Source organism: Larus michahellis, chromosome 6 (genome assembly GCF_964199755.1).
Source record: "Larus michahellis chromosome 6, bLarMic1.1, whole genome shotgun sequence".
Classification (NCBI taxonomy): Eukaryota; Metazoa; Chordata; class Aves; order Charadriiformes; family Laridae; genus Larus; species Larus michahellis.
In genome coordinates, this window is record NC_133901.1 from 50,665,895 (window position 1) to 50,681,531 (window position 15,637).

General features: G+C 43.1%; 1 protein-coding gene across 17 annotated transcripts in view; it reads left to right on the forward strand.

Annotated features, from left to right (window-relative positions):
* Positions 1-15,637, forward strand: part of SORBS1 (sorbin and SH3 domain containing 1) — a 174,820-nt gene that overhangs the window by 43,630 nt on the left and 115,553 nt on the right. For 8 of the 17 annotated variants that reach the window (XM_074590496.1, XM_074590481.1, XM_074590491.1 and 5 more), the window contains exon 1: positions 15,031-15,206. The exons of 4 other annotated variants lie outside the window; for them this stretch is intronic. The gene's annotated coding sequence lies outside the window, so the exon portion shown is untranslated. Of the gene's footprint in view, positions 1-15,030; positions 15,207-15,637 lie in introns of those variants that run through there. 5 more of the 17 variants (XM_074590485.1, XM_074590500.1, XM_074590479.1 and 2 more) reach the window with 1 other exon arrangement.

The window sequence follows — 15,637 nt, forward strand, 5'->3', positions numbered from 1 at the left end:
TTCCTTTGAACTATTGCACCACATAAGCTTTGACTACTGCAATTTGTACTCCCCGCTGTACCTTATAAAGGTATGCCCACCCCTTTGTAGCTGGAGCTGATAGTACCCCAGGTTCTCAGGGAAGGTGCTGGTTCTCTCTTTCAGTGTCCCAAGAATGTTTTCTAGTTCTGCATTTGGAAAGCCAGATATTCCCTGACCCTGTGTGAACTCACCAATGCCTTTCTCCCTTCATAGACCCCTCTTTTCAGTGTGGAAGAAAGAACTGAGAATAATTCAGAATTAATTTATGGAAAGTTTTCCCAAGTAATTCTCAGCCACCCATGGGCTTTCCTGGAAGACTGGTATACAATAGGCCTTTGTCTCCAAATGGATTTATTTATTATTTTTGAATCTAAATGCCTAGCTTGACCCCAATCTTAAAGGGCTTTTTAGTTCCTGAGGCTTAGCTGTTCATCCTTGAAACCTTTTGAAGAAGTGACTCTTCTGTCAATATGCAAGGTATCATAAATCTGTTCAGTACTCGAATGAATGGAAATTGTTCTAATTATATCCGAGTCAGAGCTTGTTACATTTTAAAAGAACTAGAAACAAAGCAAAATGGCTATGAAAGAAGTTTTATGGTTTCTACAGAAACACGTTTTTGTGAATTAGCTCTGGATTGCTTAACAAAACCAGTACTTGGGGGGAGGGGACATGCTCTCAGCAACATGTTTGCAGGTCCTACAATCTGTAAGCTTGGAATTGGTCATGTAAATTAGTTGCTCAATTAACTATTCTTTTGGTTATTTGGGTTTGTGTGCCTGAAACAGGGTTCTTTAGAGGCCAAATAAAACAATAAAGAGATTTCCATCTTCTCTTTGCTTTGAATTAGTTTGTGTTAAGCACCAAGGCATTGTACTGCTTGTCCAGCTGGTGATACAATGGTTATTTGAGCAACATTATTTTCAAATTAAAATAATGAGGACTTCACCAGGAGGTTTACATTCTTCTGCTTTAAAGTGTTGGGGTTTTTTCCAGTCTCTGATCAGGTAGAATAAGAGTGTAGTTTTAACTAAGTCTGTTTAAAGGTCCCCTCCCCATTTCAGTTTGATTCTACTATGTAGTTTGGCCTTGTGAACACAGCTTTCATGTGAAAATCCTGTCACATATGAGCTCTGGTATTTGACGAGCTGAAAAGTTCATGAAAGTGATTATATCTTCAGGGGAAATGTTCCTGACACTCGTTAAAATAGGCAGAGAGCTGCGGCCAGGTTTTGGTATGGTGGGGTTTTGTGGTTTTTTTTCTTTTTCTCAAGAGCTGAACACTTGCAACTGAGTGGGAATTTCTAGAGAGTTCAGCTTCCAGTCATATGGGGGCAGATTTTTCTGAAGTGTCTGTTCTAATCTTTCTGAAAGTCTTTGTCCCTAACTGGTTTGCACTAAGGAGCCTTGCCCCTCCCTGGTCCCCTTCAGAACTGTAATATTTCTCACTTGATAAATGGTGCATGCCTTTCTTCCCAGAGAGATGTTAATTTGCACCAAATCTGAACTCTGAAAATTGTGTTGGTTGCTGGTAAATAAATTTTGACTAGTTATGAAATCTTGTCATGCACGATCCTGAAAATGAGAGAAAAGAGAATTATTAGCTCATCTGTTTTACTGCCATGCTGATATAGTTGTGTTCCCTGCAATATATTTTTGTACTGTTTGGTCCAATCTATTTTTAAATGACTGAGGTGGTGGAGTATTTTTTTATACCACTGAAGAAGCTGTATAAAGTCCAACAGATTTCACTCTTACAGGAATTTTTCCTAATAGAGTCGTCTTCAGCTTAATTTTAGACTTGCTTCCATCGGATATAGCTTCTTTTCTTTCCTAACGCACACTGACAATTGTGAAAACCTTCTCAATTCATCACTTAGTCAAATCTCTTTCAAGGATAAAATATCAAGAGCGTTGTTAGTGAAACTGTGTTAAAATTAATAGGAAAGAGATCCTGACTCTAGGACACAGCGTTGGAGGTCAGTGGCTGGATGGGCGCGATACAGCACTCCTTGTTTCAGAGCCCCTATGAACATGCCATAACAGTGGTTCTTTATATCCCTGGATTTCATGTCATCGGTGCACAAATTGTTGAGATTATGGGATGAGACTTGTCATCACCAGCTTCACCATTAGGAGCAACCTGATATAGAGAGAACAAACCCCAAAGATTTCTGTTTGTACAGGTTGTGGAAATTTCTGGTATGGTTTGTTTGTCTCCATGAGCGCTAACCTGAGGCTAGATGACATGAACGCCTGACACTCCTGCTGCCCCACTGGGTTTTCTCCATTAGCATCACCGTATTTTATTCATTGGCCCTGAGGCCAAGACATCATATTTTCCCTATTTGTTTGAGCATTGACTCCTTGTGTGGTGTCAGTGATGAATCACCCAGCTTCTATGCGGTCACTGAAATAAAAACTATGCATCTGATCTGCCACTGGGGTTTCTCTTTCACAATTAATTCTAGCACAGGACATAATACACTGGAACCCAGAGCAAAATCATGGCATCAGCAGTGTGAAAAATGGACAGGACCATTCCTGCCTCTTCAGCCAACATTAAAGAGAAAGCAGAGATTTGAAATATTTGCTTAAAATTACGTTAACATGGGGTTCTGGAGGGAGATAACATCAAGAAGGTGAGATGCAATGGTTGTAGCTGAGCATAGCCCCATGTCCATAGTGCCAAGCTCCCACACTCTATCCTGATTCAAACATGGGAAGAGTAGATAGGGCCATTTCCAGTGCTACGATGCTTCTTTAGGCCACTTCAACTGTTGCATCCTTTAGCTTTGAAACTGCAGTGTCACCAAACAGCTGCATGTTTTTTTAATTCCAGAAGCTTCTGACAGTCAGCAAGGATTGTATCCAAACAGTCTCACTGGGTATTAGTGCACAGCTTGTTCCAGCAAATGCATTATTACCTATTAAACATTTATACAGCAGCATAAAGTTAGACAAGGACTCACAAACATAAGTAAGACCTCTTCTTTGCACTGTAGAGCCTCGAGTCTAAATCATGCCTAGATGATGACATACAGCACAGCTGCTTGTAGGAGGAAGGGTGAGAAATGTTTGAAGGAAAAGTGATTTCTGAGAAGACGGTGACTGGAGAAGGGAATTTGCAGGTCTGGGAACTAACAAATCAGAAGGTGTAAAAAGAGTGAAAATAGGAATTGAAGCAATATAACAAGTTTAGGAGGTAGTAAGAATGGAAAAGGAGTTGTTAGGTATATGAGATAAGCTTGAAAATGAAATGGCCAGGAATGGATAGGAAAATTCTCTCTTGCCTCTCTGTAACATTCAAGCAGAGATGGCTTCAGTATCCAGATCTGGTTGAAAGCATGTTGCAGATTTTGAGGGTCAGACACTTTGGGTGGCTTTCTACCAACATTCTCTACACACCAGCAGAATAGAATAAAATCTGTGAAAGTCTCTGTCTTGAACAGTAAGCACAGTGTCTTTGGTCTACCCTGTTCAGAATGCAAGTGTTCCTTCATTACCTATTGGTCTTCAGAGCTCTGCACTCCTCCTTCCCCCCCGCCCTTCCCCATCTCCACCTGGGAAGCTTCTTTTATTGATTTGGTGCTTCCAGAACTGGATTTCTTTTCACCTAATATTGAATTCTTGAGACTCTTGCAGTTTATCCTTTTCTTTTCAAGGAATTGAGGAACAAAGGGTGGTACAGATGTTTTTCTCTGTTGCATGGAATCTGTTTTATATGGGAGCTGCAGGAAACACTGCACAATGAGCTTCCAGCCAAATGGAATTTCAGTAAATCTATAAGTCTAGTCGACAGTATGGGAAGAGAGAAATAATATTATCTGGGGTTGGCTCTAAGCAAAGCTGTCTAGGGCACTAAATTGCTCTTTAAAAAATAATAAAAGGGTGTGTGGGGGAAGTAAAAGAAAGCTAGGTCCTCTCTGATCTGGAAAACCAAAACTGTCTGAGAGAAACAGTACATGAAACAGAGGTAGTTGGTGTTGAGAAAGGAGTATCACCTTCCAGCAGCATCAGTTGGACTTTTCCTCTTTGCTGTCTATTGGCAGCGCTGGGAACAGTGGGGCTCCACAGCAGTTTTGACACAGCCAGATCCATCATTCAGAGGCATTCAGTCTCATCCATATTGCTGTGAAGCTTTTAGCCTATTAAAGCTAGTGAGTGAAAGTTCTTAGTAGTTCATAAAAATAACTTCATGGCAGTGCTACAAAATTAAGTTAGTTTCTGCCAGTTTTGATTGTGGTGCCTTGAGATTTCGTCTGAGATCTGGGCATAGTGCAAGCGTAGTGAAAGACAATTGCCACTCTGAGTATACAGCCTTGATATATGTATTTGAAATACCGGAAGATGAAGTGACTCAGCTCAAGTCCTGGAGAGAGACTCTGGGTAAGGCTGGAAATGAAACCAAGGTCTCTGCCTAGGGCTTTTCAGTGCCTACGCACCCATTTTGTCTCTGCAACAAATCTGCATGTGGCATTTGGAAACGCAAATTTTTCTTTGCCCAGCACTGCACTTAACGTTCTCAGACCATTACACTTTGCTTTCCCTCACCCCCACACTCATTTTTAATATACAGATATCAGAGGAGTTACTAAATATTTGGCTGAATGCAGCAGTTTTTATCGGAGCACTCGCAAAATGTGGGAAATCACACGCTGGAGTGCTACTTGCACAGAGACAGCAAATTCAGGAGCAGTGCTGTCAGGAAAGGGACATCCCGTCACCACCTTTTGTTCTCTGACACAGTTGCTAGCGAAGCGAGGGGGTCGGTCACACCATCATCCTGCCTGCTGACTCTGCCAACTCAAGTCCATTTGTGAGTGGTTCTGCAGTGTGACAAGTGCCATGGCTGTGGGACACAGAGAAATAGCACAGCTATGGGGTGCTCCCTGCCCTGGACTGAGACCAGAGTAAGGACTTTAAAGAATGAAATCCCTGCTGACAAGTACTTTGTGGACTGTCCCTGTGTAAGCCTCCATCCAGATGGCTTTGACCAATTTGGGCAAAATCTGCATTACTTTAGTTTCAGGTTTCTGGGTGCTTGGTTTCTTCTGCTGATCTGATCTACTAGCAGCTGCTAGGACTTCATAGTCTGATGCTCACCTGCTCCTTGGGGCAGGGCTGGCCAACCAGCCTTCGGAGTGCTGTTACATGCCCCTTTTGTAGACCGATGACAGGGTTCAGAACTTGGCCTAAGGTGAGTAGAAACACAGTATTGCGCAAGAGGCGATGGAAGTGCTGCACCCATCCCTCTACCCCTAAAACTGGGGTAGAGTCCCTGGCTGTAGCACGTTCCTTTTAGGTTTGATCTACAGTTAACATAAGCTTGTGAAACTGGCTTGAATTGGCCTGATATAGAAACCAATTTTGGAAGCATGAAGCAGAGCAAAGGTAATTTGTATAAAAGTCTACTGCCACTGCAGGTGCCAATGCCAAGGAAAGACAGCTGGAGAGAGGGAAATGTCATAGAGAAGGGGGATGGGACCTGTGAAGTATCTTTCGTGGCAGCTAAAAAAAAAGAGGGGGATGAGGTAAAGGGAAAGTGGCAAATGATGCAGGTATTAATCCTGTTTAACAAAATATTTACAAGAAAGAAAATTTCATCCCTGGAAGAAAACCAAAAAATACCAAAGTTGATAATCTGAAGGTGAAATGGGAACCAAAGGCTGTGCCAAGGTTAAACCTTCTTTTTTTCTCCTCCCCATATATTATCATAGGGGAAAAGTCAGACACTGTGTGTGTGGACACAACACACTCAGAACCAAGCTGAGCAGGTTGATTAAGGGATGCTTGCACTATTTTAGGATTGGATCTGAAAGATCAAGGAGATAAATCATTACTTGCATTGGAACAAGTGGGGGTGGCGAAGAAAATAAAGGGTGAAACACATGGGGAAACATCTGCTCCAAGGAGGCATTTTAGAAATAAGCTTCAGCAAGAGGGAAGGAGAAGCAGCTGTGCTGCATGCAGGGGACCACCAGGGCTGCAGTGAGAAACAGGAGAGAAGAGGAGGCAGAGCTAGGCAGACTGCAGCCAAATCCAAGAAAAGGGCAGAGGGAGGACCCAGACTGCAACTTTGTGGCTGAGACACCTCTCTAGCGTAGACTGAAAGTGAAAATTTGGAGTGTCTGTGGATAGTACCCTGCCTTTAACCCAGGCCCTGCTCAGAGAAAAGAACAGGGTGCTTTGGACTTGTGCTGAAAGCAGGGTAGGTGGTAAACAAACAGAATGATTTATCAGAAATGGCTTGTCCTTCATGGAAGGGGAGATATTGCCCTGTAATCAGGAGGGAAATGATCTGTCTGGAGAACGTTAAGCCAGCCAAAGAGGGAAGGTGCTAGGTTAGGGCTTCCAGACTCTGCTTCTTATTGTGCCACGGATTCTTTACACTTAAGAGTAAATTCAGATGTCTTGCTGTAGGTCTTCAGAAGTGCCAGGTGCATTGCTCTGGAAATACAGACAGTCATACTTATTCCCAAATACGTGGTTTACCTGAACCTGATTTGTTCTCTTGGCTTTTACTTTCTGATCTTTTACTTTAGTTGCACTAAACTGTAAAAGAACTTTAAGTTCTTCTATGGAGCTGTGGTTTCACGACTGGTGTAGACTGATCCAAGTCCTGGTTGCCACTGAAATAATATGCCCCACTCTACCCCTACCCCAACTTCACCCTTACCTTGTGTTAGCTCTAGTGTTGATGGAACATGGTCAGGTAAACTGAGAATGAATCCAGCTAAAAACTTACCCAGGAAAGACAAAATGGTACCTTGCTGACCTGGGGAGGCTGCTTTGTGTCTTCTCAGACAGGTGGGATGCTCCGCTGCAGCTTTCCCAGAATTGCGAATTGGTTTCTTGTATGTGACTCTGTGGCTTCTGGTACCGAAAAAGGCTTTTGGATTATGTAAATCAGCAATCTGATCAACTGTGACATCTCCCGGGTCCTTTTTTTCTGGAAAGTAAATTTTTTCCCCTGCATTGCTGAAATTACACTGTCCTTGTTTCTCTACTTGTCTGACTTCATATCCTTTTCATGTTGCTCATGGGAGACTGATCCAAAGCCCATTGAAAGCAATAACAGGATTCATGTTACTGATAGCAGACTTTGGATCAGAAATAAATTCATTTCTTATGCCTGGGGGTTGTACTGTTTATACTCCACAGCCCAGTTTCTATATCCCATGGTGTATCATTAAAGACAAGTTGGAATAAAATGCATCCCATGTATCCAGTTGTCTCTATTACCCTTTGAATTTATGGAAAGTCCTTCCTATACTTAGAGACCACAGTTGCCCTATAATTGATCTAATCCCTGTTTTCATAAAATCTTTTTTTTGGATGAAAGCATCTCAAAGTGCTCTACAGTAGCTGCGCTCAAACCATTCCAGTACAACTCTTTCTGTGGTTGTGCTACACCACCATTCCCATAATGAGCCACAAGAAATTGCAATTGTGGGATTTGCTTCCTTGCAAGTTGAAAAGAACTGTCCAGAAATGGGCAGAGTTTTTATACCGGCTTTTGGTTGGGACTAATATTTTTTTTCCAGCCTAGATGGGCTGGAGAAAGAAAACCAACAAAACTTTCCATGAACCACATTAAAAGAAAGTTTCGCTTCCCTGTTGAGAAAAGCCACTCCCAAAGCAGAGTGCTTTCAGGGTGGGTGGGGAAGTCAGCTGGAAGGGAGAGGCTTCACCATCCAGAGAACAGGTTGAGACTATTGAGGTTTTGCTCAGCACCTCTGATGCTTCATCACATTGCCTCATCCTTCGAGGTTTCCGGGTTAGGTCAATCTCAGTTTGGTTCCATAAAGCGTATGTGCTTTTTTAATGGATCCTGAGAAATTTGAGCTTTCTGTGCTCAGGATGGGTAATAAAATATCCCACGGGACTTCAGTGTAAGCGTGGAAGTTTGTGGTGACCTCAGTCAAAATGAACCTTATCTTCCAGGGTCACGAAAAAATGCTGGGCATGGGCAACTTGCTGGTCTCTGCTGAGAAGGTACTTATTTTTTCAAAAGATAGCAGCACTGAGGAATTTATTAGTACATGTTAGGCTGAAAGTAGGAGTTGAGAGCTTACCCGAAAGTACTGCACTTAAAGTCTAGTGCCGATTCTGATTTCTGAGGCCCACTGATTTGCTTGCAGATGCTAGTTAAGGAGCAGTAGCCCTTTATTACCTTTTAGGCTTTTGTGATGAGAGATCAGTCAGGATAGATGTTGTCCACGGGCAGCTTTTCAGTGATCTTGGTGGAAACACAAACCTGTTTTTCAAGGTATACTGTAGAAATGGACTGAAAAAGTCAAGTGTGGCAGAATTTGGGACAGATCCCACGAACACCCTGATTATGTCATAGAGGCTATGGTCTAAAGCGAAAGTTAATTAATAAAATCACTGTGATAACAGATAATAGCATCACTAGTAATACAGTGCATGCCATTCCAGAACCAAAAGCCAAAAGGTCATTGTTTTGATCCATTTGGCCATCCAGTCCGTTTATATTGCAACCCCCCTCTCCCTCTCAATATTGAATTTGAAATAATTATGACTATTTCCATAAAGAAACAATTGCTAATGAAAACTGTAAAACAAAATGTGGCAAAAGAAGTACTTAAGTTTTAATGGCAGGGTTAACTGGTTTTGGAATGGGACAAAAAGTTTTTCACTTTTCAGCTTTGAAATCCCTTCCTTTCCTTAAAAAATTGTTCTCCCATCCTTTCTGTTTCTCCTTTTCTAACCTAAATACCTTTGCTCTCCTTTCCTTTCCATCTCCTTGCTCCATCCAATGGAAAAGAAGGTAAGGAGGAAACAGAATTGGGAGAAACTCACTGATATCCCAAACCTGATTTAATACTTAAAAAAATATTGTTTTTTAAAATGAGACAAGATGAAAACTCTGAGGAACTGCACAGAACATCGTTTTGGGTTGCAGTTGCTGCAATAAATTGTTTCACTGTTTCAGCTCATAGGGCAGGTGTAACTTTCATCAGCTGGGCATCGTGAGGAGCCAGTTGCACCTTCAAACACTACACCAGCTTTCCTGATCTGTAGAAACTTTTGTGTTTGAAGGCTTTGTGCTGAGGTGCTTGCTCAGAGGAAAACACCATTTATTGAACTCCCATATCCTTCCATGACACCTAAGGGACTTCCTATCCAGCTAGTGAATTGTCACAAGTCTGCTTATTTTTGGAGATTTTGATGGAGTTGCTGTACAAAGAGGAATGCCTGTGGACACAGAAGCATCCCAAAACATGTCCCATCAGTGTATTGATCTGTCATTCATCTGCTGAACAGAGTATCTGATTGCACCTTGGCTGTTGTTTCCATAACCAGCATTCCACTGCATTGCACCTCAATGAATTAATCCATCAGTAATTTCTTTAATGTCTTCTGACATAAGAGGTGTAGTTGCAACTAAATGAAGATAATGAGATTTCTTCTAAGCCCCTCTTGATTTACCATGCAACTTTTAATTAAAAAAGGGAAAGAAGGGGTGGGGAAGAGAGATGTCATCGGTTTTAGTCATGCCTTGAAGAAGAGAAGGTAAGACTGCATCTAGGAAAGGCAAACTATCCCAAAGTTATTTTTCATTTTGCTGGTTCTCTAGTGGTAGATACATGGTAAAGTGAAAGGGAGGAAGGATGGATCTGTCAGGGAACAGTGTTGAAGGAGGCTCGGGATCACAGTTTGCTGCTATGAATGGTCAAAGATCAGGACCTGAAGAATATTGATTAGGGCCTGTGCAGGAGGAAAGAGAATGTCTGTTCTTGTTCTGTCATCCATCCCCTGCCCTGATGGGGAGGGGACGGCACGTACTCTTCAGGTTGGGTGAAATGAGAGAGGGAACAAGAGTAAGAAGCGAAGCCTTTTTTTCATTTGTCTTCACCATTTTTCAACCTGGTAGCACTGAAACTCTCAGAATTTTTCTAAAAGGCTGTTTCAGTGTAGGTGTGAAGCCTTGCACAGGGAACATGCATTTTCTCAGGTGGACCAAAAAGTCTGCAATTTGCTAGTTTCTAGTGACCACACATCTTGTACAAGCATAAAGTCTTGACCAGCCTGGGGTTTAGAAACCAGCTGAGGCTCTTCTGCAGCTTAAAGGAACTATGTGGCAAAGATGGCATCAGAACTTTGTAATATGAAGAAAAATTCTGACAAAGAGAACAGTACCAGACCTTAACCTGAGTTACTTAGACAATAAATAACCAGAAATAGGCAGCGTCTGTATTCTACGATGTGAACGGAAAGTAGTAAATATTTATCTGTCCTTTCCTTCCCTTTGAAATAAACACTTAAGACTGCTGTCATTCAGATAATCTCTGTTTCTATACTAACCCATCTCTTTAAGGGAGACATCTATTTCCTATTACAACCATATAGAGGCCCTGAACTAAAATATTTTGCATGCCTTTGCAGGCCTCCAGGAAACATTAAACACACAAAGAAAGACAAACAGATACGAAGCCCCTGTTTAAAATTAGGAGCAGAGAAGGGAAGCAGAGTTTGTGGCTGCATTTCTCAAACCTGGTCTGAAAAGAATCTCAAGTCAATTCGCTTATTTTGCATAAAAGTGTCCTGTTTCTCAATATTAATTAAGACCAGCTGTTGAACCAGCAGGGCCAGTGGGCTATTATGCCTTTTGCCACACAGTGAACGTCTGGCCACTACAAAGGTATTTTTAAAGTATGTCTCATTAAAAAAACCAAAACAAAAACCCAAAAAACCCAAAACCCAAAAACAAACCCAAAAAACCCCCCAACCCCCCAAAACCTAGCTGCTAGTTGCTGCTATAAGAACAGTCATTACCCAGTAACTGTCTGCTTGCCTTACATTGAAAAATGCTATTTGACAATATATATAAAGCACATACGTAGTTAAAATAGCTTTGCTACAATAGGATTTCACTATCAGAATGCATTACTTTTTCTAACTGTACGTAAAGGGAGAGAGAGCAGAAAATAGGAGTAATAGCTGCTGAAATTGTTATGGAAAAACTCTGGTTGGTGAATAACTTTGCTCATGAAAGTAGTTATGCTGGAGTAGTTACACTGGAGTGAACAGGGAAGAGTCAGAAGTGCTGGGATTTGAAAGGAAGGTCACCTCAGGTGCTCCCCTTGAGAAGTACACAGTCACTTCAAGATGACTTTTAAGGGTAGTACCTAACTGTTGAATTGTGGTTACTAGTCAAAATTTCCAAAGAGCTGTGCTGCTTTGGGCCTTACTGTACATAGTTGATTCCCCATCTGTGAAATGGACCTAATAATACAGACAATTAAGGACTGTTCTGAAAATCAGGTAAATGGGAGTATAAGAACAGGCACAGTTGTGGCTCAAGGATCCTTCTAGTGCAGTCTGCGGCTCTGGCAGGGGTGTCACAGGTCTAGGGGAAGGGTTAATGTAGAGGGCAAATGCAAATTGCTACTTCACCTGAGATATCCGCACCTTCTAGGAGTGTTATGAATGCTTTGAACTTAATGATGGTGATAATGAGACTGAGTGTTTATGGGTAAGAATCAGGGGCAGGGCTAACAAGGCAGATATCGTAGTAGGAGTCTGTTATAGACCGCCCAATCAGGATGAGGAGGCAGATGAAGTATTCTATAAACGGCTGGGAGAAGTCTCAAGATCGCGAGCTCTTGTCCTCGTGGGGGACTTCAATTTGCCGGACATCTGCTGGGAATACAATACAGCAGGGAGGGAACAGTCTAGAAGGTTCCTGGAATGTGCTGGGGATAACTTCCTGACACAGCTAGTGAGAGAGCCAACTAGGGAAGGTGCCCTGCTGGATCTGTTGTTTGTAAATAGGGAAGGTCTTGTGGGGGATGTGAAGGTTGGAGGCTGTCTTGGGAACAGTGACCATGAAATGATAGAGTTTTTGATTCTGCGAGAAGCAAGGAGAGGGGTCAGCAGAACTGCTACCTTGGACTTCCGGAGGGCGGACTTTGGGCTTTTCAGGAGCCTGGTTGACAAAGTCCCCTGGGAGGCAGTCCTCCAGGGCAAAGGAGCCCAGGAAGCCTGGATGATTTTCAAGAAGGAAGTCTTAAAGGCGCAGGAGCAGGCTGTCCCCATGTGCCAGAAGACAAGCCGTCGGGGAAAAAGGCCGGCCTGGCTAAACAGGGAGCTAGTGTTGCAACTTAGGGAAAAAAAGAGGATCTATGGCCTCTGGAAGGAAGGGCAGGCCACTCAAGACGACTACAAAGAGGTAGTTAAGCTATGTAGGGAAAAAATCAGGAGGGCCAAAGCCCAGCTGGAGCTAAACCTGGCTTCTGTTGTCAAGGACAACAAAAAAAGCTTCTATAAATATATTAGCAATAGGAAGAGGACTAAGGATTATCTCTGTCCTCTAGTAGATAGGGCCGGCAACATAGTGACCAAGGATGAGGAAAAGGCTGAGGTACTTAATGAAGTCTTTGCCTCAGTCTTCAGCAGTAGGACCAGTTGTTCCCTGAGCACCCAGACCCCTGAACTAGAAGACAGGGATGGGGAGCAGAATGAAGCCCCCGTAATCCAAAGGGAAATGGTGAGGGACCTGCTTCAGCACCTGGAGGTGCACAAATCTATGGGGCCGGATGGGATCCACCCAAGGGTATTGAAAGAGCTGGCGGAGGTGCTCGCCAGGCCACTTGGTATCATTTATGAGCAGTCCTGGACAACCGGGGAGGTCCCAGCTGACTGGAGGTTAGCAAATGTGACACCCATCCACAAGAAGGGCCGGAAGGAGGATCCGGGGAACTACAGGCCAGTCAGTCTGACCTCGGTGCCTGGGAAGGTCATGGAACAGATGCTCCTCAGTGCCATTACACGGCACATGCAGGAGAACAGGGTGATCAGGCCCAGTCAGCATGGGTTTGTGAAGGGCAGGTCATGCCTATCAAACCTAATATCCTTCTATGATAAGGTGACCCACTTAGCGGATGAGGGAAAAGCTGTGGATGTTATCTACTTGGATTTTTGCAAAGCTTTTGACACCGTTTCCCACAGCATTCTCCTGGAGAAACTGGCTGCTCATGGCCTGGACAGGTGTACTCTTCGCTGGGTAAAAAACTGGCTGGATGGCCGTGCCCAGAGAGTGGTGGTAAATGGAGTTAAATCCAGTTGGTGTCTGGTCACAAGTGGTGTCCCCCAGGGCTCGGTGCTGGGGCCAGTTCTCTTTAATATCTTTATCAATGATCTGGATGAAGGGATCGAATGCACCCTCAGTAAGTTCGCAGATGACACTAAACTGGGCGGGCGTGTTGATCTGCTTGAGGGTGGGTTGGCTCTGCAGAGGGATCTGGACAGGCTGGACTGATGGGCTGAGACCAATGGTATGAGGTTCAACAAGGCCAAATGCCGGGTCCTGCACTTGGGACACAACAACCCCATGCAGCGCTACAGGATTGGGGCAGAATGGCTTGAAAGCAGCTTGACAGAAAAGGACTTGGGAGTGTTGGTTGACAGCCGGCTGAATATGAGCCAGCAGTGTGCCCAGGTGGCCAAGAAGGCCAACAGCATCCTAGCCTGTATCAGGAATAGTGTGGTGAGCCGGACTAGGGAAGTGATCATCCCCCTGTACTCGGCACTGGTGAGGCCCCACCTCGAGTACTGCGTTCAGTTTTGGGCCCCTCGCTACAAGAGGGACATTGAGGTGTTGGAGCGTGTCCAGAGAAGGGCTACAAAGCTGGTGAGGGGTCTGGAGGACAAACCTTATGAAGAACGACTGAGGGAGCTGGGGTTGTTTAGCCTGGAGAAGAGGAGGCTGAGGGGAGACCTTATCACCCTCTACAACTACCTGAAAGGAGGTTGTAGAGAGATGGGGGCTGACCTCTTCTCCCTGGTGACAAGTGATAGGACGAGGGGAAACGGGTTCAAGTTACGTCAGGGGAGGTTTAGATTAGATATTAGGAAACACTTTTTCACTGAAAGAGTTATTAAACATTGGAATAGGCTGCCCAGGGAGGTGGTGGATTCACCATCCCTGGAGGTGTTTAAAAAAAGAGTAGATGGGGCACTTAGGGACATGGTTTAGAAGTGTCTCTTGTCAGGGTAGGCTAAAGGTTGGACTCGATGATCTTAAAGGTCCCTTCCAACCTCAACAATTCTATGATTCTATGATTCTAGTAACTTGTGGTTAATAACTTCCCAAGCTAAGAGTTCTAGCTTAGGATTGTTCTTTCAGTTGTTTTGAATTTAATTTTTTGAGCTTGTTCACACAGTGGAGCTCCACAAGATCCTGGGGCAATAGCTCTGCAATCCCGTTACGTATGATGTGAAAAAGTACTTCCTTTTGTTTGTTTTAAAACTTGTGCCTAAAGATTTCTTTCAGTGCCCCTTAGGTCTTGTGTTACCAGAAGGAATGAGCCGCCATTCCTAGACTGGAGGTTTTGGTGCCTTTCGAGATTTAGTAGAGCTCTCTCATCCCCCCTCTGCCAATGCTTTCTCAGCCTCAAGAGTCCTCGTTTATTCAGTGTCTCCATGTCAAGAAACAGTTGAGAAGCTTTCATTGTTCTTGCCACCCTCCTCTGTTCCTTATCTAGTTTTAACTTTGAGGTGGTAATCTGTAAGAGGCATGCTATCAATTGGAAATGTTATTTGCTTGAGACTTCTTGATGTGCAGTGATTTGAGGTATTACATTACATGAAGATTTAAGCGTTATAAACACACGTGTACTCGTACTAGTCCTTGCAGGGAGGAGAGGGAGGATCTTTTAGGGATCTGTTTTCCCACAGTGTGATGTAATGATTTTGAAAACAGAGTTGACCATCCACTATGTTATACTTATTTCTGAGCTGAGTTAGAGCCAGTTTCTTTAAGAGCAATGTAGAGGAAGAATGAAATTCAGAAGAAAAATTGTTTTTCTTACTGAGATTCCAGAACAAAACCATTTTACACCTCAGAAACTTAATCGAAAACTGCCTGGATGTTCTTTTCCTTTCTACAGCAGCTGTTTCCACTCTGTATTTTAATGAGTGGGCTGAACTAAAACCTTTGGGGAAGGGCTTTCCCCTCCCTCCCTCCTCCTTGGCATCCCTACGTAAAAGGCTGCACGACAGTATCACGCTCTGTGCTTCTGTTGAATGAGTAAACGCCTATGGCAGGACGGTCCAAAGGAAAGGTTACATCATGTTCTCAGCTAGTCAAGCTCTTTAATGCAAGCTTTTAAAAAATTTTCCTGGATGTTCAACTGATGTGATTTTGGCTGCAAGAAGTAAGTATTTAAAACCTCGGAAGATTTAAGACCTTTCCAATTTCTTCTAAATTTTCTGCTATAAATAACTTGTGGAGCATCTGTTGGTTTTGGAGGTAGATTCTGTTTGAATTACTTCATTTTAGATTTCCTGTTAACTGTTTATATCTCCTCTGAATGATTTATAAATTCCCTAAAGTTACGTACTGAAATTCTTGGAGAAAAGATGGTGTTGTGTATGATGTGTAGTGGAAAGTATTGATTCCCTTTTACTGCATAACAAAATGAGACTTGCTTGTCACTACAGATGTTGTTTCCAAACTACTTTTTGAGCCCCCTATTTCTTGATATATCTCTGCCTGTTGAGTGCCTTTCTTTTTTTTTTTTAAATCCTGGTTATATAGTTTTATTCAGTGTCTAATGAGTTCCTCTTATGTGTGCTAGAACATCTG